Below are 26,237 nucleotides of genomic sequence, written 5' to 3' on the forward strand. Positions count from 1 at the left end.
CCTGGAAAAGACATTCCGGGCAAGTAAGCTATACTTGGAAGAGGAACGCTTGACCTTTCTATTGATGTCAATTGTGTTGATGTACGTGATCAGATAACAGAGTTACAATCTAATATATCCAGTTTTTTGTTTGTAATGTTTTCATAAACACCTTAGAGGTCGCAATTACAGCTCAATAGTCGCGAAATTTTGCTGGAGGTAAGAGTTTAGGTTTAAGAAAATGCCTATAATTTGCAGGATGATTTGATATTATTTAGCTGGTGACATAGACCATTGCTTTTGTATGAAAAATATACAAATTTTATTTTTGGTCCATATTTTAATTCCTGGAGAGCATATACCGGCAAAGTAGCCTACATATGAAAAAATAACTACTGACCTTTCCCCTTTATGTAAATTGCAATAACGTGTCTGCTAGATAACGGGCCTACTGCCTAATATATAATGGGTTTTGTGTAGAGAACCACAATTTCCTCCCATGCTACAAATTGTATCTATCATGACAGAGAATTTTTCAGTTCAGTTGTCCAATTGGATTTTTCATACAAATATTGCAGCATTTGGTCGCTTCGCCAACTATTTTATACTCTCGGCGTTTAGGGTAAAGGGAATATATACAAAATACGACCAAAGATGTGCCTCATCGAAATAATGGTTTTAGACCCCTAGTATATTTGGACGAAATTAGTTTCAGACAATTTGGAGTCGATTTAGCCCTGTCCGTTCATCTGTCTCTCCTACTGTCTAGCTGGCTGGTGCGTACTATACATTTCGTAATATTTTGCCCAAACTTAGTTTTATTTCGAATATGGGCTATATCGGTTCACTCCTTCGGGCACCTCCCCCACAAAAGTTCAAAATTTGTCTGAAAAATTGTGTGAACGATAACTGTCGAAGTGAGCAATCGATTTGGTCCAAACTTCACATTATTATTCCTTCCAGATATAGATCGGTCAACACCTTCAAGTACCTCCCTCACAAAATTCGGAAAAGTGAAATTTAAGAGTCCACTCGAATCGTTTTGAATATTTTCAGCAGCTTGTCCTTGCGTTCCCCTTTCCGATGGCACAATTGCAATGGCAATTCGATACTTCCTGAGATTATGGCCGAAAACCTCCAAGAAGCAATGAACAACAAACAAGAAACCTAACTAAAACTGAAAACTGAGTATAAATAATTTTGGGATTTATAAATTTGTTTGCATGCAAAATATTTGAATTTCTATTCAACATTAGTTATTTCTACCGGTATAAAATATATGTTTGATATCACAATTAATAACCACAATGAACTATTTATATAATTGTTCCACAAACATCCAGTAGGGATATAGGAGGCTTCTCTTATATAAATGGATTTATATTAGATCATTGATATGTGACTTAGTTTTTAGTTTTATTTGCCGAATCCGAATCCGAAAGGCATGACCTAAGTTGCCACTTGTAGAGAAGTTTTTCATTGCTGAAATACTCAGGAAATTTCGCCAAAATTGTATTTTGCCACCGTTGAAAATTTAATGTGGCCAGGCCTGGGCATCGAAACCGGGCATTCAGGGTGCAAGGCGGTTGCACATAGCTAATTCCTAGAGGTTGTGGTGTAGGGTATCACATGGTCGGCCCCGTCCGACTATAGACTTTGCTTACTTGTTTTTTTATAAATTATTTTATTGGTTTTTGTGTTCCTATTAAAGAAAAATAATACGCCGAAATTTAGCCGCCGCCGACAAAATTGACCGCGCCGTCGTCGCCTTGGGCTTACAAAAGTTGAGCCTCCGCCGCCAAAAAAAGCGATTCGCTTCGTTGTCTGCTCACCGGTCAGTTTAGTGTGTGGCCAAATGGATGCATGGAGCTTTCGAACAATTTATTCAAGCAGTATTGACTTCCCGAAGTTAAACATTTTGAAGGGAGGTACCAAAAGAAGTTGACCGTTATAGTCTATGTTCGAACATAATCTAAGTTTGAAGGAAATAATACCTATTGTTTGGACGAAATCGAAAAATGTTCGAACAGAAATATTGTACTAAATATTCCACAGAAACAAGCGATATATTAGTTCGTCTTCGGATTAGATGAGATGTCCACAGTTTGGATCGAAATGTTTACCCCTTCGATAAGGATTCTAAAATGTATTTGGCCATTATGTTAATGCAAATTTGTGACAGTTTCGATTCTGAGAACCATTAACTGGCTAGATTCAGCGAGGGCCAAGTATATCGTCACATGCCACAGGGATACACATGTAACTCAGGGTAGAGCTGATGAACCCTTAAGGGCTCGGCACATACGACGCGTTGAGCGTCGCGGTACAACAACCACATGAAAAAAGTGAGCTTAAAGCCCTCGGCACATACGGTCCGTTTAGTGACACGTTGGGACACGCGAGTTGAATAAAACAAACCTTATTTCCGTTTTGTAACCGAAAGGTGTTTATTTGTCAGATTTGGTCTTAAGACTAATTTAAAAAATCACATTTTAAATAATTTGTCATTTAATGTAGCAAAGGCTTTTTGCTTACGCTGCATTAAATGACTGTCTGTGAATGTGGGAACGAAAACAAAAGTTTCAAATTTCATTTGAGACTTTTGTTTTTCGCTACATTAGGCAGACATAAATGAATTGAATTTAATTTTAGTTAAGGGGGAAAGGTTGGGACGTAACTCCTCCACCCCTCGCCAGAAATACTCCTGGATTTCTTTTTTATTTATCATAATTTTTTAAAATGTTAATTATTGATAATGTACATACATACAATAATTTTCATAAATACTAATTTTTTAGTACAATTTCTTAAGTGTAAATATAATTTTAATTTTTATTTCATTGTTGCATACTTTATTTTAAATGCATCATGGTTTGCTTTTGATATTAGGCATAAAACTGTGTCAGCAATAATTAACTTGTTTTTTATAATATTAGGAATTATTTTTTTTTTTAATATTTATTTTTTTTTTTTAATTCGTTAAGTTTTAATTGAAATATAACTTTTTCTCTTTATGAATATATGGTGTTCTTCAAGTGGTAATTGAAAAATAAGTTCATTATTCTTTTATGTTTTTAATTATTTTCTTCTTGAATTCGTTAAACAGTCATTTATGTGGCAGTGTTCAATATTCATATTCAATGTTATTTTAAAGTAGTTTGCATTTTTTATATATTCAGGTAATAATTATTTTTGTAATCACTTTAAAACATTTGCTGTATTTTTTTAATCTTTTTATCAGAAATATTTTGTATATTATACTTTTTATTATTGGTATATTTTATCTCCAATCACTTTTGCCAATGTTTGAACAATCCGTCTCATTGTCATTTGGCATTCTATAATTGAAGCCAATTGGGTGTCACTCTTAAGAGGATCAACCCAGAAAAAATTTAGTTAACAGTGGTTTTTGGCTGGGGGTAATTCAGCTAAAAAGTACCCTGATATTTTCCTTGCTTGGCATTCCTACCTTTAGGCTTGAAATTTGTCCCAAACAAGTACTAAAAACGAAAACTGACAATAAATCCTCATGAATCTTCAGACCCAAGGGATGAGAAGTTTTCCTCAAACAATGGTACAGTGGAATGGAATATATAAATGACATGATATGTTATACCACTTTTTATTTTAGTGTATTGTTATTTTATTATTATTATTACTATTACTATTTTTATTTTTTATTGTTATTATTATATATTACTTTTATTTTTTTTTTTGTATTGTTATTAGTATATATTAGTATTATTCTTATTACTATTTTTTATTGTTATTATTTTTATTGTTATATATTTTTTTTTATTATTCGTATTGTTATTATTATTTTTATTACTATTCTATTATTACTATTTTTTTTTTGTTTATTGTTATTATTATTATCGTAGTTATTATATGTTTTTATTATTTTTTTTATTATAATTTTTTATTTTAATTGATTGTTTTTATTATCTATTATAATTATAATCTTTATTATAAATATTATTTTATATTATTTGATTAAATATCTTTGCCAAATTATGGAAATATACTGAAAATTCTCCAATTTGCCTAATATAAAACATATTAGGAATTGGGTACTCTTCAGTGGTGTTAATGTACATCATAACCTATATAACTACACAACACTTTTTTTATTTTCAGAATAAATTTCATTAACAAATTAAAGTGTGCTGTTTTAGGCTATGCATTAATTCCTTATTTAATGTTTTGATTTGGCGTTCAATCTCAATCGATGTTATAGGTCATTGTAATTTGAAAACTTTATGACTAACTTTTTTTGTGAATTTTATATTCGGATTTTTTTTTCATATTTATGTATTATTGAGAAATTTAATACTACTAAATTTGTAGCATAAAATTGTATATTTATTCAACATTTATATAAAATTAAAATTGTTAAAATTTACTTCTTTTATTGATGTATTACATATTTTTTGGTTGTTTTTTTCTATTCCTTTTTTCTTTCATGTTTATTATTTTATTCACATGAACATAAATTTGTTATTTTATAAAAACATTCTTCACATTTTGCATAGAAACATATTTTTCTTAATTGTGACTTTTTAATTTCTGTATGTAAAGTCATAGGGGTTTCACTCTTTGGAGGAATACACCCAACTATTAATAGATTTAGATAATTTTAATTAAATATTTTGGTTGTGTCTCTATTTGACATTGAACCTTTAGAATTGAAATAATAAGTACATTTTCAACATTTTGTTAGTACATATATTTGGAGGTCACTCTTAAGAGGACAATACTATAAAGAAAAACATGTTTTAGAAATATACCATAACAATTATTTCTTGGTAATTTCATTAGTTTATTCATTATATTATTTTGTAATAAAATCATATTGCTATTCGGTACAAATTGATATGTGTAAATATATATAATTTACTGTAATTCAATTAATTGAGTGATCAATCAATTCATACATATATTTATAACCTTTATTTTGAGAATTTTCTTGTCTGTATTTATTCATATTTACCGAATATTGATTAATATTAATAGTATTTTATCTATTTTTATTAATAACTTTTGAATTAATATTAATTCTTATTATATATCTTCCTTTTTGTTTGAACTCTTGCCAAATCCAGGTTTAGGATTAAAAAGTGATTTCTTGTTCTTTTGATGTTGTTTCTGTTCTTGTTGCATTTTTGCTCCATTTGATGTTACTTCTGTTCCATTTATCGTTGTAGTTGGAATTTTTTAAGATTGTTGCATTTTTTCCTTCTGTATTTTTTACATTTAAAAGTTGGTTTAGCTTTTTTAACATTTTTGTTTTATAATGTTGTAAATTTTTTAGTGTATATTTCTCTATTCTTGTCACTTGTTTCTTCTAAGAAATGTTTTCTGTTTTTTTTTTGCACATTTTTTATTGTTTATAATAATTTTTTCATATCATTTTTTATAAGTCGTTTGAGTTGACTTTTCTTTTCCAATTTAGTTTTCTTTATTATTGTTTTTTAATTTGTTTTAGTGTTATTTTAATACTATTCGTAGTTTGTTTTTGTTAAAAAAAAGCCGTTAACACTTTATGTTAGCTATATCATTTAGGAACATTATTTGCCACATCCATAGTAACACTTTGTTTTGGAATTTGTTTTCAAAATTTTGCACCTTTTCCTGTCTTTTATTTGTTCGTCTAGCGAGAAGTTCCATATAATGCCATATACCTTCTGGTTTTGTATGCTCCTTTTGACATGTTTTGTAGCGTCTTGTCGTATTATTTTTTATTATATCTAACATACTTTTGGGACATAAATTCACTAATTCATAATGTTCTTGCAGTTCAGAGGGTTCATTAACTTTTTGTTGTTGAATTTGTTGTTTCTTTTCTTCTTCTAATTGTGGTTGCTGCTGTATTTGTTGTTGTACTTGTTGTTGTCGTATTTGTTGTTGCACTTGTTGCTGTTGTATTTGTTGTTGCACTTGTTGCTGTTTTATTTGTTGTTGCAGCTGCTCCATTTGTTGTTGATGTTGTTGTATTTTGTGTTGTTGTTGCTTCAATTGCTGCTGCTGTTGTTGGATTATCTCTTCCTGCATTCTAATTATTAATTTTATGTAATTTATGTCGCGATTATTATTATTAATCTTAGTAGAGAACATTTTTTATATTTGTTTTTTTTCAATATATTTCAAGTTGTTTAGATTAAAATTTTTATTGTTTTTAGCTTTTAAATTATTATCACTTAAATTTATTTAAAATTGTTTTCTTTTAGTTATTGTTTATATATATTTTATTTTTTTCTAACGTTACAATTTTTTATTTTACTATTTGTATTATTTATTTTAAGATTGTTTTTTCACTTAATATTTCCTTATCTTTAAAATTATTGTCATTTTATTTATTTTTATTATTTATTTTAATTTTTTTTTTAGGTTCTTTTGTTATTTTTTCTTAAGAAAAAATAAACACTCCGACTGCGCCAGTTGAATAAAACAAACCTTATTTCCGTTTTGTAACCGAAAGGTGTTTATTTGTCAGATTTGGTCTTAAGACTAATTTAAAAAATCACATTTTAAATAATTTGTCATTTAATGTAGCAAAGGCTTTTTGCTTACGCTGCATTAAATGACTGTCTGTGAATGTGGGAACGAAAACAAAAGTTTCAAATTTCATTTGAGACTTTTGTTTTTCGCTACATTAGGCAGACATAAATGAATTGAATTTAATTTTAGTTAAGGGGGAAAGGTTGGGACGTAACTCGCGTTGTCACAAAACAGTTAAATTATGTTTAACTTTAATGCGTCAGCCACATTGTTGTTTTTCAAGAAACTTGGCATCTCTTACACTTTTTTCATGTGGTTGTTGTACCGCGACGCTCAACGCATCGTATGTGCCGAGCGCTTTAGAGTCTATACTAAATATATTTCATGGAAAGTCACAATACACATACAATTATACATACACTTGCAGAGAAGTTTAACATGGCTTAAGTACTCAGGAAATGTCACAAACAAAATGCTATGCTGTCTGGCCTGGGAATCGTACTTGAGCAATCAATGGGCAAGGGAATTTTCAACGCTTGCCTATGGCTTACTTAAGTTTTTATTGCCAAACCTTGCAAGGAAAGTCAAAATCAAGTACTTCGGAATACAAATTTATTGATGAGAATTTATAGTAAACATTTCAATTTTAAGGAATTTGAATTATGGCATTGATTTGTCACGTAGTTTTGTCCATGTGAAGGTTCAAATCCGATTATTGTTGGAAATATATATTTTTGTCCTTATTTTACTAAAATTAACAACTTGTGTTATGCTCCAATAATTTAATATTTAAAGTAATTTATCGTTCTAAAATAAATGTTTACAGTTGTTTTGGATGTAATAAACATGGATTTTATTTTGTTTGGATGTGAACAGTAGTGATCATATGGTGTTTACAGCTACCCAAGTCTGTGGTACTTAGTACATCAATTATGTGAACCAAATTTTAAAATTAGTGGAGTGGGGGAACAAATTGTATAAAAGTGTATATTGATATTATTTGCTGTTTGAATTGTGAAAAGTTAGGACTTCAAACGTATAAAGGTTCCAGCTGCAGTCGAACATATTATTTCTCTTTTTCAGTAACGACCTTACTCAGGGGTTACCCTTTATTTTAACAAAGCGCTTTGCGGTGTTGGCTATAGTGCGAAAACGTAATAATACGTAATAATCTTGCTTTAAAAAGAGAGAATTTTAAAAATATCAATTTAAAAAAAAAAAAATGGTGAACAACGAAAATCAAAATTCGATTTTTAAAAAAGGGCTGTTTTTAACCATTAATCGGTCAAAAAACGATTTTAAAGGAAAATTCTTATATCTAAAGACAAGAGTTTGAGGTATTCAATAAGCTCACAAAACTATCAAGACTGAACACCAAATTTCAGTCATTTCGGGTGGATATTGAGGCCACAACATTCGAAATACCGAAAATGGGGAGATACGGTTCTATGGGGGCTATATAAAGACGAGGACCTATATCGACAGATTTCTGATGGGAAGTTATAAGCCCCCAACGAATACTTTATACCAATCTTCAGCCATTTCGGTGTGATAATGAGGCTAAAAACTCCAAAATACAGAAAATCGGGAGGTACCGTCCTATGGAGGCTTTATGAAGGCGTGGAACTATGCAGACAATTTTCTAGGTGAAAGTTTTATACCCACAACGACGACTATATACCAAATTTCAGCAATTCCGGCGTAATAATGAAGCTAAAAGATTCAAAATACCGATAATCGGGAGGTACCGTTCTATGGGGGTTATATCAAAACGTGGACCTACACCCACAATTTTCTGTTGGAATGTTTTATACCTCTGCCGAAGACTAACCGCCAAATTTAAGTAATTTCGGTTGGTTATTGTGACTAAAACTTTCAAGATACTGAAAATCGGGAAGTTCCGGTCTATGTGGGCTATATCAAAACGTGGTCTGACCATCTCAGTTTTTTGTCCTGGAGATTGTAAGTCAATAATAGGTACGTGTACCAAAATTGATGCCACTACTATAACTCCTTCTAATTTTGGCCACAGTTAATATGAACTCGCGACATAGTGCGACGTCCAGCAACTTCGAAGAAAATTACAACAGTTTCAACATTTGTAAAACCTTTCGGAATGCATAAAACCGGACGGTAACGTTATATGGCTGCTATACCAAGAACAGGGCCTGGATTGTTTTTTGTTGTAATGTTTTCTAGCTTCTGTGAACACAAAATCCAAATAAACAACAATATCGATAGAAAAATGTTACTAAATTTAAAAAAACGCTTAAATCGGGTGAAAACCTTACAGGAGGTATGTAAAAAACGTGAACCAATACTACCTGTTTTTATAGCCTACACCACATTGTTGTTAATTTATATGTAACATTCTAAAGGAAACGAGTAAGACCCGTAGTTCCTTATAAAAACAGTTTCATTCAGCTGAAAATTGGAATAAACATTTTAGCCATAGAAAATACGCTGTTGCTTTTGGTGAGAATCGATTCAGATTTGAATATAGCTCCGATATATATATATATATATATATATATATATATATATATATATATTCGGCCGATTTCATGTATTTGACGCGCCAAACACAAAACTGATCAGGCATTTTGATGAAATTTGGAAAATTCGAGACCATTTGATCTAGAAAAAATTTCGCCAACTTATATTTAATCGTGGTTGTGTAGGGTATCGTATAGTCGGCCCCTCCAGACTTTGATCTTTTTCTAACTGGTGAGTAATGTTTTGCATGTACCTGTAGGAATGGTTTGTATCCCTACTGATGACTAAATACCAAATTACAGCCACTTTGGTTGTATTTTGGTTATGGTCTGTATTAAATCGTGGACAGATATATGTCATTTATAACTTACATATATCATAGGAATAATATAAACTTATGTACCAAATTATGTGATTATACATATTGCAAGGCTCTATCTTGATTGCGTACATAAGTGCGGATGGGCAGACATGTTTATATCGATATAGAATTTTATGCTGTGCCTCTGTGAAGAACATTGAAAGCTTTTAAAGGAATATGTCTTCCTAAAAAAACTTATTGCGTTTCTTGTTTGTCACCCCTGAGTTTCGAACATACAACCCCCGGTCTCGTAGTCAGACACGCACACTCTATACCACCGTTACTCAATATGTTGTAATGATTCTTCTTCTTTATATGCAAATCAATTATCCGGATATAAGCGATCATACAATAATTTATAATTTTGTTGCAGTAGCATCCTGGTTTGTCCGGAGACTAAAAGCCGTATCTTTTGTTCGTGATATATATGTTATGATTTTTAATGGAGGGTTACTTCAGTGGTTTCCCTTGATCTTCTGAAGTGACCATCTAGTTTCTGCCGCTCCTCCTGGAGTTCAGACGGTGTTTGCCGTCGCTTTACTTGAAGATAGATGCAGCTACCAGTTGGTCCGTGAGCCGTATTTTATTTCCGTTTTACCACCCTTATCTGGGAAGAATTCCCCTATCCGCTACTTAGGGACGCGTCCAATAGGGTTATAGGTACACCGACTATGTCGGTGCGGACATATTTTTACATTCTCATGATAAGAGGAGTAGGTAATATTTTAGGTGTACTACTTACCTGGTGGACACATATCAATAAACCAGGCTATAAAGCCGAGCTTGGGCAATAAGGACAGAACTCACGTATTTCCATGCAACGTCGGGATAAAATGTCAATGAGGCAAGCTATTACTGAAAGAAAATTACAAAAAGACTAAATTATTATGTGGAAGCTCGTTGCAGAGAGATTTAAATTGATGATTTTTTCTTTAAAACAGAGGTTTTAAAAATTTATTTGTATATATGTATTAACTTTATATGAAATACAGATCTAACATCTAAAATACGATTTTTTCTGGAATTATTTCAAATCACAATTTGAAAAGTGTGTAACGGAATATACATTCTCCCTCGTCATGTAATCACAGCTCATTTGCAAACACATAAATCTATCTTCAAATGAAAATCCAAATGTGAAAATCACTTGAAAAACATAAACAAATCCTTAAGTTTTGGAAAAAGTTGTTGTTAAATCTTTGGAAAAACAAGAATTGCACGAATGTAACACAAAACTGCGGCAAATCTTGTCAAGAACTGCGAGAACATTAACACTTGGCACGCAAACTTTTACAAGGACAACGGTAAACAAAAAGCAACAACGGCATACAAAAAAGTGGCACATGATGATGTTGGGAGTCGTGTGGTGCTGTGGTGGTGGTTTCGACATTGGTTAACGGATGGTCCAGTAAACTAGAATGTATAAATAAAGCTGAATGAAGCTGACAACTAATGCAACTTTTCACATTTCTAGTCAAGCGCACATTCTTTAAATGATGCTGGAATCCTTGGCATTTCCCAGTTAAACACAAAGAAAAAAAGAAACACCCCTCCTGTCTTTTCGGAACATTTCACACTTATGTGTTGTCATTTTCTTGTTTTCCTAGTCCCTTCTTGCTGTTCTTTTGTGTGTTGTTCTATACAAAAGTGGAAAGCAAGCAAACGTCGTGTGTATTTGACACTTGTTAAAATATTTGTTCTTTAGGCATTCTTGTTATCCTTTTAAAAATCGCTCTCGCTCGTTCCTTTTTTTTGTAATTTACTTATTTTCGGAATGGCATGTGTTAAATGCTATCCAGAAAATGGCCAGAAAGTTGGTGAGAATGGCAACATCAGTGGAAGTAACATTAGGTAAATAAACAAAACCACGTTGCAACAAAAATAAAAACAAATATTTTATGAAAACAGCGCGGACATTTAGCAGAGCATAGAACAAGTATTCTCTTTAACTTTTTGGGAATGATCGGTTCTTTGCAGATACAGAGGAAATGTTTTGAAATGATATTTCGTATTATATTGGATGTTATTCTTTTCTTTCGTTTTTCCATAGTAGGCTCTCCGAAGAGTTTAGTACCAAAAGAGGTTTCAGGCCTCTCGTGTGACTTATTCAACATTACACTGGAAAAGGTTGTACGAGATATCATATGTTACTTGATTATGCCGATGACATTGACATCATGGAACGATCGGTAAAGGAAGTAACTGATACCTTTGCAAAAGCCGAAAGGGAATCTGCTAAAGTGGCTATGGCGGTAAACGGCGAGAAAACCAAGTTGATGATGTCTACGCGCAATGCGTCCATAGAGATCGGACCAACTGTTGAAGTTGGTTCCTATAATTTTGAGGTAGTAAAAGACTTCGCCTACCTCGGCACCGCCGTAAACACAACAAACAACATCAGTTGTGAAATAAAAAAGAAGAATTATATTTGCCAACATGCTACTATGGCTTTAGTAAGCAGTTTAAGAACAAAGCCACATCTAGTCAAACAAAAACAACGCTTTACAAAACACAGATACTAACCGTGCTGATGTATGGTTCCGAAGCCTGGATACTTGCGCAAGCGGACAAGTCTGTGCTTGGTGTGTTTGAGAGAAAAATTCTTCGAATGATCTATGGGCCAATCTGCGTTGGCCCACACCACAAGCTGTATCTGCTACACAACGACACCGTATAAATAAACGTATCGAGATGCAACGATTGCGTTGGCTAGGCCATATCATAAGAATGAGCGATGATGAACCCGCTAAAAAGACGTATAAATACGTGCCACATTGCGGTGCACGAAGAATTGGCAGGCTTGAGCTAAGATGGAGCAAACAGTGGATGAAGATATGCAAAGGCGCGGTATTCCAGAAAGATAAGCAGCAAACAGAGAGAATTGGAGATCTTTTCTTACTTCGGCTTATGGAACAAATGTTCTGTAATGGACCAGCTAGGTTAGAACCATAGAATTAAAAAATTTAATCGAAATAACATTTTCCGGCTCATGGAAGGTAAACTTTTTGTGACCACTCTCCAAAATTTTAGCCACATTTTCTGACTTTTCCGCCGTTCGGTCTCGGCGATAAAAAGGGAGTTCCAAACTAAATCTATATATATATAAAATTGAAATTTGTTTGTCTGTTTGTTTGTTTGTTTGTGCCTTATGGACTCGAAAACCGCTGAACAGATCTTACTGAAATGTTAAGGGTACATTGCTACATGGCCTGGAATGAAAATAGGCTATATCATTTTTTGAAATTTCGCGTTGATCTGGAGATATAGCATCAAAACCGGAGGTACCTCCAAAAAATTTAGATTTTGTATGCAAATATCTTTATAACTATTACAGATACAATCTTCAAATTTTGTATGTGTGACGGAATCTGGTGTAGAAATAAATTTACTAAATTTTATTCAAATCGGTTCAGATTTGGATATAGCTCCCACATACATATATTTTTGGCCGATTTCCTTATTTTATGTACCAAACATGCTATTTATGTCCAATTTCAATGAAATTTGGATTTTTTTTTTTTTTTAATTTAATTTTATTAATGCCTTCTATCAAGTAATGATATTTACATTATTCTTAGCTTACTATGATTTATAAGTGATTCTTATAGGTTCACCCAGTGGTTCGCCTATATAACATTCAGATGTTTTTTACAGATTCTTAGCTTACTATGATTTATAAGTGATTCTTATAGGTTCACCCAGTGGTTCGCCTATATAACATTCAGATGTTTATTACAGATTATTATTATTATTATTATTATTATTATTATTTATTTATTTATTTATTTATTTTTTTTTTTTTTTGACCTCACTTTTCTTTGGAAGTTCAATTTGATTCATTTGGACTGGAGGACAGCTTCCGTGATTGAGTGTGAATGTAACATGTGTTGATTTGGTTTCGTTGGCTTTTATACGCCACCTCTTTAGCCAGTTACTAAGTGTACCTAGGTAATTTTGAAGTAATTTGGAATGTGTGGCGGAATTTGCTTTAGAAATAAATGTGCCAAATTATATCGAGTTTGGTTCAGATTTGGATATAGCTCCCATCTACATATATTTTCGGCCGATTTCCTTATTTTATGCACCAAACACGCTATATATGTCGTTTCGCTGAAATTTAGAATGTGTGATGGATATTGGCCTAGAAATATATGTGCCAATTTATATATATTTTCTGCCGATTTCATGTATTTGATGCACCAAACACACTATATATGTCCAAATTCACTGAAATTTGGAATGCGTTACATAACTTGGTCTAGAAATAAATGTGCCAAATTATATTGAAATCGGTGCAGATTTGGATATAGTTCCCATATATATTTTCGGCAGATTTTCCGCATTTGATGCACCAAACACGCTATATATGCCCAATTTCGCTGAAATTTGGAATGTGTAACGGAATTTGGTCTAGACATAAATGTGCCGAATTATATCGGAATCGGTTCAGATTTGGATATAGCTCCAATATATATTTTCGGCAGATTTTCCAGATTTGATGCACCAAACATGCTATATATGTCCAATTTCGCTGAAATTTAGAGTCTCTGACGGAATTTGTTCTAGAAATAAATGTTCTAAATTATATTGAGATCGGGTCAGATTTGAATATAGCTCCCATATATATTTTCGGTCGATTTCCTGTATTTTATGCACCAAGCACGCTATATATATCCAATTGCGCTGAAATTTGAAATGTGTGATGAATATTGGCCTAGAAATATATGTGCCAATTAATATCGAAATCGGTTCAGATTTGGATATAGCTCCTATATATATTTTCTGCCGATTTCATGTATTTGAGGCACCAAACACGGTATTTATATCCAATTTCAATAAAATTTGGAACGTGTGACTGAACTTGGTCTAGAAATACATGTGCCAAATTATATCGAAATCGGTTCAGATTTGGATATTGCTCCTATATATATTTTCGGCCGATTTTCTTATTTTATGTACCAAACATGCTATTTATGTCCAATTTCAATGAAATTTTGGATGTGTGGCGGGATTTGTTTTAGAAATAAAAGTGCCAAATTATATCGAGTTTGGTTCAGATATGGATATAGCTCCCATATACATACATTTTCGGCCGATTTCTTTATTTTATGCACCAAACACGCTATATATGTCTAATTTCGCTAGAATGTGTGATGGATATTGGCCTAGAAATATATGTGCCAATTTATGTAGAAATTGGTTCGGATTTGAATATAGCTCCTATATATATTTTCTACCGATTTCATGTATTTGAGGCACCAAACACGCTATTTATATCCAATTTCAATAAAATTTGAAACGTGTGACTGACTATGGTCTAGAAATACATGTGCCAAATTATATCGAAATCGGTTCAGATTTGGATGTAGCTCCAATATATATTTTCGGCCGATTTTCTACATTTAATGCACCAAACACGCTATATATGTCCAAATATATACAGAACTTGATCTAGAAATACATGTGCCAAATTATATCGAAATCGGTTCAGATTTTGATATAGCTCCTTTATATATTTTCAGCCGATTTCCTGTATTTTATGCACCAAACTCGCTATATATGTCCAATTTCGTTGAAATTTGGAATGCGTAACGGGGTTTGGTCTAGACATAAATGTGCCAAATTATATCGAGATCGGTTCAGATTTGAATATAGCTCCCATATATATTTTCGGCCGACTTCCTGTATAGAAAATATATATATATATTTTCTGTCGATTTCATGTATTTGATGCTCCAAACACGCTATATATGTCTGATTTCAATGAAATTTTTAACGTGTGACGGATATTAGGCTAGAAATACATGTGCCAAATGATATCGAAATCGGTTTAGATTTAGGAATAGCTCCCATATATATCTTCGTCCGATTTGATGAACTTAATGCACCAAAAACGCTGTATATGTACGATTTCAATGGCATTTGGAATTTTTGACGAATATTGGCCTGGAAATAGATGTTCAAAATTATATCGAAATCGGTTCAGATTTGGATATAGCGCCCATATATATTTTCGGCCGATTTCATTTATTTGATGCACCAATCATGCTGTATATTTCCGATTTCAATGACATTCTTAATGTGCGACGGAATTTGGCCTAGAAATAATTGTGCCAAAATACTTCGAAATCGGTTCAGATTTAGATATAGCTCCCATGTATTTTTTCGCCGATTTCATGTATTTGATTTGATATATACGTCCCATTTCAATGAAATTTGTATCATTATTGACATATCTATATCAATATTGGAGTAAAAATTATCAATAACAGAAGCAGTTATCCTAAGAGTAATTTAAGATGTCCCAATAAGCTGAATAAATTACAAGTATCCTCAAATTTAAGGTACTCAATTTAAGTGTTGTTCCTAATTTAATTATCTTCTTTAAAGGCGAGAGTGGACTCAGGAGTGTTAGAGTATATAAAATTTGTAAAAGTGACCTACGTAGGACTCATTCATTTATTTTTCACTTATTCGGGGTAGCGAAGCGCACCGGGTTAAGCTAGTAATCTATAAATATAATCGAGCTGAGATAGTCTCCATTTGTCTCTGAGCAGATGGGAACTGATATTTATATTTATTAAGCAAGTACCCTTCCCTGTATCTTTTCAATTCATCCTAAGCTCTTTATAAAATACCTCACGCCAAACTGGAATCTCCACGTTCGGCAGCTAAATCCTTAAATATACTGTAATATTTGTCCTTAAACAGTATTTATTTGAAATATTGTTGTGTTTTTATAGTTAACCGAAGTGTTAATTTACACTTCAATATAAAGAAATTGTTGTTGTTGTTGTTTTTGCTCGTCGCTGTTTTTTCCATCATTTTCACAAACTTATTTTTCCTCTTTCTGTTACGCTTTTCCCGTACAGAACAAACAATCACCCATGGAAAATACAACAGACGACGATGATGACAGGACATTGTGGGATATTCAAGAGGAAACCTCTTAAGCATCCGTGATATTACCACGCCACACAATTTACTGAGAAATAAACACCGAAAACAAATACTCTCATACGCACACACCCGCACCCAAGAAACTAAATGACTAAAGAGGAGATATACTTAGTAGTAGTTGACCAAAGCAATGTCCGCTATTTAGGATTGATGCCTTTAATGATGCCTTTTATGCCATCACAGAGACTGGATGCTGACCACTCATTCCGGCTTATGGTCACTACGTGGCAAATGACGTTAAACTGTATCCAGTCATCGACTAAACACTGGACGTCGATGACTGTCTGCATTTTAGGTCAGAATCTTGGGCGAAAAAGAAGTACAACAAACACACACTCTAGAATCAAGTTTCCTCATATGAATTCAAAGCCATACCAACTCCAAGGATCCATTGTATCAGGGCTTCTGTATCCTCTGATGATTATTTCAATGAAAGTTTCTCGTGTTGGTTGATGAAACGAGCAAATACAGCAAATGTATCATGTTCATCATTCGTACCTACCATACATACATACATATGAATGTATGTTGATATGTATAAAAAGGACAATGTAAACATAAGCCAATGCTACTGCTGAATTTCTATTTTCTGTTTGAACTTATGAGGTTTTAGTGTAAAATATGCGTGTGTTAGAAGGCAGAATGTACTAAGTATTAATTTTTTTTAATATCACATGCTTACGAAATGATGCTGGTAGATGAGCAGTATATTCTTATTTGTTCCTGACTCTATAATATTACTACGAATTTTGCAATAAGACAGAAACAGTTTTGAGAGAGGACCAATTTCTTGATGCAATTTATTGGGGATTTCGGTTAAAATGATCCGATTTCTGCAGTGTCTATACTACCAATCTTATGTCTAAAATATATATCCAAGTCATTAACTCATTTTGCCTTCTACAACATCCACAAGATAATAAAAGTGATAAAATATACATATGTTCATAACCATATGTATTGTAGTTCTTATTACTTGGTTTTTTTTTTGTCCTGCTCTCAAAAATTTTATCCAATCTAGTCCTTCCATCTTTGTCAACATCAGCGCAATCCTGCAGTTGACACGATTTGTCCTTTGAAGTACTTTTCTAGTATTGCAAAATTACAGCAAATGAAGGATATTTTTGTGTTGACGATGATGAGTTTGTTTATTGGCATTGGTATAAGGATCTTCTGGTTCACATTCATACATACACGACTCATCCTACACTCATCCGAAATTGCAAAATTACTTAGTTCATTCAGAAATAGAGATTTGCAAATGGATTCCTGCTGCATAAACATATCAAATATGGTCAGCAATATTTAGTTTTTGTTGGTTACAACAAATAAAACCAACAATGACAAAATTACAAATAGTCTTTTCAATGTCTGATTATTAAGCCTTTTTCCAAATGCAAATTGTTTTAAGTTTATTGGCCTTCTGTATTGAAAGTTAATGTCCGTTTTGCAATTACCCCTGTTATTTGAATAGATTATTTTCTTGTGACAATTGAAACAAATTAAAAATTCTACAAACAAGAAAGGGACAATAGAATCATTACACAGTGGATCCACACATTGGCCAAAAATAAAAAAATTAATGTCAAAATTTTGGTACAACATCTGGCAACTCTGACAGCTATGACATGGACCTTCTTAAAAATATATTAGTTTTTGTTTCATTCGAACGCGATCTTCTTAAGAATAGCTTCAAAAGTCGGATCATTTGACTAATATTTTTTGTTGTGGGTACAACCTATATTTTAAGTGCAAGTAAATATATTCAAAATATCGCGAAACTAATACGTATAGCAAAATATTATAGTGGATTTTGAAGGATTTAGCGTGTTGTGGAATTCTAGTTAGGTGCATATTTTCTTACTGTACTTTGTAATGCCAATTCGATCATATACTTAAATTTGACCTAAGGTTTTAGTCATGATGCCCACCAGTGCCCACCTCGGGAATAATTTTCCAAAGTAGTTCATGGGTTTAAGATTATTCAGTATTAAAATCAGCTGCCATCTAGTGCCAGACTATAAATGGTGGGCTGCTGACTAAAGCTGCCCTAGAATAGGGTTCTATGGATATATTAGCGTATAACTCTGTTATCTGACCACGTACATTAGCATAATTTGCATCAGTGGCAAGATGAAGAAATGTTCTTCCAAATTTGTCTTACGTCGGCGGTGCGTGCCTTCCAGGAAGAACGCTATAAGATCTTTATTAAAAATTTTACCAATTTTCAGACAAAAATGTTGATTTTTTTAATCCATTAAATTGGTTGGATTTTATGTTGTTTTGGATATTGTTTTGTTTCCCCAGGCCTATTTTTGCATAATAAGATAATTGGGAGCTTTGTTCATGTTATTTTGTATTAACATCATAAAACAATTCTTACCGTATTCCCCCTCCAGAGGGGAAAGGGGGGAGAATGTTACGCTCGTGGTTTCTTAAAACACTCTTCGCAGCAGCACAAAGCTGTAACCGGCGCATTGGCTTGATTTTTACACTCTAAATATTTTTGGCCACTTTCTCCATACAAGTGGATCCACTGTGCATTATGAACAAGGGCATTGAAGAAATAGTTGTGCCCATTATTAAACACTTCGAACCTGCGGCTGACTAAGAAATAAAATAGCATAAACACTTGAAACGCGTGTTTCTTGAAACAGCATTGTTGAAGTGGGCGTTCACTATAGCTCGATAACGCCTATACCGATTATCATGTAATTTTTGACAAATTTGACAAAAATTTTTGTCAAATCCTTAAACGAGGTAATTAAAAAAAATATACCATTTTTGGCCAAAAAGCTGGTAAATGTTTTCCTAAAAACTGAAATTTTGAAAATGACAGTGCAGCAGCATTTTTAGGCGGTGGAAAATTCCATTTGGAGATGAAAGCCCTTGATTAGTATATAAACCCATTTCGTACTTGGTGTTCGACTTTTCAAACAGTAAAATCACTTCTTTTCAAAAAAATATTTATGGATGAAAAAGGTTAAATTTTAAACAAGTTTTGGTATATGTATTAAGTCTAATCTGTCAGCAAATAAAAAAAATTGTTCCCTCGAAACCCCCCCCCCCCCTCGATGTTAAAGATAGATTTTGAAACCTATATTTTTGGATACTTTTTAAATTAATTTTAAAAAATTGTAAAAAAATGAAATTAAAAAAGTATACATGTCGAAATATTGCCAATATATGTAGCCGTTTCACAAAATATAGAGAACTTGATTTACATGCGCAAGCGCGACTTTACAGATGTGCAAAGTTGACTGTTCGAAATTTCGATCGCTGGTCTTAACCTACATATCGATGGGTATATCAAAACGTGGAAATTTACTGACAAATTGCGGGGAAAAGTTATTATAGCACCATATAAGACTAAATACTAAATTTCAGCCATTTCTAAAGGATAGTGTGGCTAAAATCCTGAAATACCCTAAAATCGTTCAACGGAGGCTATATAAACCGTGGACCTATTCTGACAAATTTCTGGAGGAATGTTAAGTAGCCTCCAAAAAGACTAAATATGTATTAATTTACAACCATTTCTGTAGGATAATGCAGGTAAATCCTTGAAATCTTCCGAAAATCGGGCGGTACCGTTCTATGGGGGCAATCCAAAAAGTGGACCAGTGCTGACACATTTCGGGAAAAAAGTTTTGTAGGTCCAATGAAATAAATCAATAAAATGGCAAATAAATCAATTTTATTTCACTTCTATACATATAGCTTAAGCGCCAGTGTTCGAAATTTCGAACACCACTTTTCGGGAAAACGAAAAATCGGAAAATTTTTTGAGTTGATTTTTGACATCAGTGGTTCCTAATTACCCTAAAAAAATTTGTCTCGGTACGATATGGGTTAAGAACCCCAAAAGGAAATTTTCGCAATAGGTCAAGTGTTTGAGATATCGCGTGATGAATTTTTGTATTTTTCCCCTATAATACTTGGGAAAATAGCTTCATATCTCTCTTTGGCGTTATTATAGCTTCGTTTTGAGATTACATATCTACGATTGGCGAATCTTTTTGTAGAACGTTTCATTCTTCTAACTCGATTCCTTTCATATCCTTTTCGTCCTTTATTTTTTGAACCGTAGTAGATGAGATTTTTCAACAACCAAATATTCTACAAAAATGTTGCTCAAAAGATTTAAGTTACGGTTCTCTTTGGCAACTAATCAGTACTGTCCCGTTTTCATTGTCCTTTTTGACGTTTACTCGGTCTTGGTTCAGAAAAAACTTTGTTTGATTTTTCTGTATATTCGACATTGTTTATTTATTGGAATGTAGACTTACCAATTGACTATTTCTTATGTAGACACCTGAAATATTTACCACGAAAAGCTCTTGTAATGAAGAACGCGTTTATTCCAACATTAAAACCGGATATTCCGGCATTAAAACCGATTATTGAACCGATTTTAAGTAACCGATTAGGCTTATATGCATACCATTACAAAGCTTTTAGAGTTGTCAATCAAATGAAATTAATTAATTCAAATGAAATTTCAAATACAAATGCAACATCTACAGGAGGCCAAATCTATATGGATGGCAGTGAGGCATCATCAATGGATCTGACGAATCAAATATAAGGCCATTATAAATTTTTACACATTGAGCGAATCCCAACATATTAAGTCACTTACATAACAGCGCACAGTCGTCGAAATCACTGAAATTTGCAGAAAATTAGGCATGCATCTGTTGATGACAATGGGTGGAATACGGTTCATGTTATGGAGTAGTCTAAGACTATAAACAACACACAACGTAATTTATTGTTAGGGTCTTGGCAAATTTGCTCATACAAATTGGATTAAATTCCATAGTTTGACTACCCTGTACTACCCAATTTTTCGATATATGTCCCCGTTTTGGTAGAGTCGTCATGCAACCATGCCGATTCAAGGTATATCGAATGTCTTGAGCAACACATTTTCCAATATTATGACCAGTGTGCAGCGTTGCCACCACTGTGCTGAAGTAAGTGAATGACATTAGCTTTGGTCCAGAACTACAAAAGTTTTTACAACTTTTACCAGTTTTGCACATTTTACCTGAAAACCGGTTCTCGTACACAAAAAAGTTGTAAAAAGTTCATTTCTTTTTATACAAAAATGGTGCTGAATGACACTCTCTTTAAAATCTTTTTACACGACAAAATTGAGCGTGAAAAAATAGTAACATGGATGCCGCCTTCTGATTAGCTGGTAGGCCGACTTTGACATTTGTTCCAGTTTTTGACGTTTTCTCCATTTTTCCGTTTCCGTACTTTTTGAATAAATTTGTAGCTTTGTTCCTTTACGTTAAAGTTTCTTCAAGTATTACCATTTTTACCTTTTTTAACTCGGAAAGCGTTCCTTAACCCCTAAAAGTAGTAAAACTGGAAACAATTTTTTTTCTGCTTGACAAATTTCGTTGTGTAAAAAGTGGAAAATCTGTCAAACTGCTTATTGGACATTTATTTGACAATGAAGGCAAAAAGAAAAAAGAAAACTACGCGCTTTGTCAAAACAAAATAAAAATAAATAAAATAAAATAATAAAAATTTAAAACAGTAAAATAAAAAAATAAAAAACAGTGAAATTTATTTTGTTATTTTTTTTAAGCAGCCATGTTCGTTTTTGGCATTGCTGCCAGATCTACTAGTTTTACGTTTCTTTACTTTTGTGCAAATCTTGTTACGTGAGAGCAATTTTCACAGTTTTCTGAGAGAAGAGAGAAGTTCTCTCTTTTGCTACTTTTACTACTAAAAAAGTAAAGGAACAAAGCTTGTATGTGTGTCTCATTTTTCACATTTCGCTCGCTTACTACTTTTATCATTAAAAACGTACGGCAACACACATATAGATACCGATTTAGTGAAATATAAAATGTGAATCATCTAATCGGAACCTACACAAAACGCTAATTTGGTAATAATATTGATGGTTTTTTTTTCAATTTAGAGTGTTGTAAATTTTCATCTCATGACGTTGTATAACTTATTCCGCATATTAGTTTTTATATTTTTATAAGAAACACCTTAACTAAGCCACAATAGGACATGCCTATGAGGGAGAAATAGCAAAAATTGTCCACAGTGCTAAATTTGAAGTTATTCTTTAAAGATAATTGTTTGGGGTTCATATTTTGGGAACATTTTCCTTTCAGACAATATGGAGTAGATTTAACTATGCAATATTCGACCACTCCCTCAGGCACCTCCCCCACAAAAGTTTATACGCTATTCGTTTAGGTACAATAAAACCCTATGATCGTTTTGAAACTTTTATCGAAAGTAGTTGGTGTGGTTCTGATTACAACGCTGCAAGTTTTTGTGTGCAAATCTATAGTTGCAAACCTCCAAAAGTTACCAAGTAACCCAAATAACATGATTGATGAGAACGATAGCTCTCGAATTTAATATCCGATTTTATCTTAACTTTGCATATAGAAATATTTCTTCCAAATTTATATAAACACGGTTTATAGTGGTACACTCTTTCCGGTATTATTCCGGCGGGAATACAGGTTCTTGTCTCAATGCTTGACTAAACCAATCCAAGTTACTAGTCATTATATCATTATATTATATTTAGTATAATTATTATCTGCAAGTCCTTCCACTTACATTTTTATACCCTCCACCATATGGAGGGTATAATTAAATTTGTCATTCCGTTTGTAACACATCGAAATATTCGTCGGAGACCCTATAAAGTATATATATTATTGATCAGCATAAAATTCTATGTCGATTTGACCATGTCCGTCTGTCCGTCCGTCCGTCCGTCCGTCTGTCTGTCTGTTGAAATCAAGATACAGCTCGCAATTTTAAAGATAGAGAGTCAAAATTTGGTACAGAAGTTTTTATTACTTGCAGGATGGTTGGTATTGAAAATGGGATATATCGGTCCACGTTTTGATATAGCCCCCATAGAACGGTGCATCCCGATTTTCGGTATTTTAAAGGTTTTAGCTTTATTATCCTACCAAAATGGCTGAAATTTGGTACGTGGTCTTCTTTAGGGGTACAAAACTTTCCCCCAGAATTTTGTCGGTATCGGTCCACACCTTCATATAGCCCCCATAGAACGGTACCTCCCGATTTTCGGTATTTTTAAGGTTTTAGCTTCATTATCCTACCAAAATGGCTGAAATTTGGTACGTAGTCTTCTTTAGGGGTACAAAACTTTCCCCCAGAATTTTGTCGGTATCGGTCCACACCTTCATATAGCCCCCATAGAACGGTACCTCCCGATTTTCGGTATTTTTAAGGTTTTAGCTTCATTATCCTACCAAAATGGCTGAAATTTGGTACGTAGTCTTCTTTAGGGGTATAAAACTTTTCCCCAGAATTTTGTCGGTATCGGTCCACACCTTCATATAGCCCCCATAGAACGGTACCTCCCGGTTTTCGGTATTTTTAAGGTTTTAGCTTCATTATCCTACCAAAATGGCTGAAATTTGGTATGTAGTCTTCTTTAGGGGTATAAAAATGTCCCCCTAAATTTTGTCGGTATCCGTCCACACCTTCATATAGCCCCCATAGAACGGTACCTCCCGATTTTCGGTATTTTGAAGGTTTTTGCTTCATTATCACACCGAAATGGCTGAAATTTGGTACTTAGTCTACGTTGGTGGTATAAAACTTTCCCCTAGAACTTTGTCGGTGTCAGTCCATGCCTTCATATAGCCCCCATAGAACGGTACCTCCCGATTTTCGGTATTTTGAACGTTGTGGCCTCAATATTCCACCGAAAGGGCTGAAATTTAGTATTTAGACTTTGTTGGGGTACTCAAACTTCCACTTTAAATTTGTCGGTATAGGTCCACGCCTTCATATAGCCCCCATGGAAAAGTACCTCGCGATGTTTCGTATTTTGAAGGTTGTGTCTTCAATATTCCACCAAAATGGCTGACATTTGGTATTTAGTCTTCAATGTGATATAAAACTGTTCGCCAGAAATATGTCTGTACAGGTCCACGCTTTCATATTGCCCCATTTCTGACTAAATTTCGTCGGTATAGGTCCACGTTTCGATATATCCCCCATAGAACGGTACCTCCGGATTTTCGTAATATTGAAGATTGTGACGTCAATATCCAACAGAAATGGCTGAAATTCGTTATTTCGTCTTCCAAGAGTTATAAAATATTCCAGAAGAGTATTATCAGTATAGGTCCACGTCTTTCTATATCCCCATAGAAGCTTACTTCTTGATTTTCGGTATTTTTTAGTTTTAGCCACATTCTCTTCCCGAAATATAGGAAATTTGGTATTTAGTCTTCTTTGAGCCTAAAAACTTTCCGTCAGAAATTTGTCGGTATAGATCGACGTTTTGAAATAGCCCCCATAAAATGGTGCCTCACATTGTTTTACCGAAATTGCTGAAATTTAGTATTAAATCTTCTAATTATTCCATTCTAGTTATTCTAATTATTCCATTTTACTTCAATACAACTGGTGGTGGAGGGTATAACAAGTTCGGCCCGGCCGAACTTAACGCCATTCTTACTTGTTTCCTTTTCTTCTATTTCTTTATATTCAGAATCCTAAATTTATTTATCAAAACGACATTTACGTTGAGTAGTGGATGCTTTTTGGATTATGGCATTTGTTTGTATTGTCCTTGTTTATTGTATGATGGGTAGTTTCCATTATGAATGCTTCTTTTGAGGATTCTTGTTTGGATTCAAAGGAGCTAAGAAGGTGTAATGATGATAGACTATTGAGAGAGTAGTCCATATTTGTTTCTTTTGTTGATCGGTTAAAGAAACACGAAGAAGAAAAAGGGGTTCAAATGTATGCTTTACTCAAGTGAGCATCAAGAAAAGCGCCAGAATTGAAATGACTTCTAGCATTATTGTCATCGAAAAACCATCATTTATCCGTCCGTCACATCACACTACTCCAAGTTCTCACCACAATAAGACACAAAATAAACACCGAAGGCGACAGGCCAGCCCTTTTTTGTATTTATCCTTTATGTTGTTGAGTAGGTTTCAGTTAGTGTTTTTGGGTTATGTTTTTCTCTTTGTTTGGAATACTACTTTCACTTTTGTATTTTACCCCACATTGAACTTACATTGTTCGCTTATTTAATGCTGTTAATGTGTTGATACAAAGTCTTCGCACACGTTTCTAATTGGAATGATGGAATTTCATAAGTGATGCACAGAATTATGATTCGGATTTTTTATAACATTATCAATATATCGTGCTTAAATGAAATTCAAGATTTTCCCGTTCAATTGTTCAATTTAGTTTTCCTTTATTTTGTCTAAACTATAACGGAACCTCTACTCATTTACATTCACGTAATCTGATATTATGCCTGTTCGATAACTTTGCAAGTAAAAAGTTGTTGCAAGTTCTTGCAACTACTTGCATGACTTCTCAATTCTCTTTTACTGAACAAGTTTGTTATCGAACAGCATTTTGTAAAAGTTTGTGCAAATTTGTACAAACTTTTGGGTTTTCGTACAGACCTATTAACAGAGAATGACCAACATATGATGTATATTCGTATGCATGTAATAAAAATTTCTCCTAAAGGTAGCCTAACTCTACTTCTCATTCCTGACATCATGTCTACCCATTATTATAAAATCGCTCATCTACAAAAATAATAAACATCAATTGTTCAATATTTACTCTTAATTCCAAAGAGTAGGGGGTTTAAGTCAGCATGTCTGACTTCCCCTAAATTAGAAGTGTATCATTTGTGTCTGCCCTTGATATGATTTTGGTTATTGTTTGATTTGTTTTCTTCTCGATATTCATTCACACCGTATTTGCGGTGATAATTGATGATGATTTGTCATGACATGGTTCTTACTACTATCGTCAATACTTTGTCCACATCATCATCCTCATCCGTAGATACACATTTTGCTCCGTGTGCTATAACTGGACAAAAAAACTCCTTCTCATAGCAATTATTGTAATATGATAAATTATT

The sequence above is a fragment of the Musca autumnalis genome, unplaced genomic scaffold (genome assembly GCF_047663935.1).
Source record: "Musca autumnalis isolate F117 unplaced genomic scaffold, ASM4766393v1 scaffold_2, whole genome shotgun sequence".
Lineage (NCBI taxonomy): Eukaryota > Metazoa > Arthropoda > Insecta > Diptera > Muscidae > Musca > Musca autumnalis.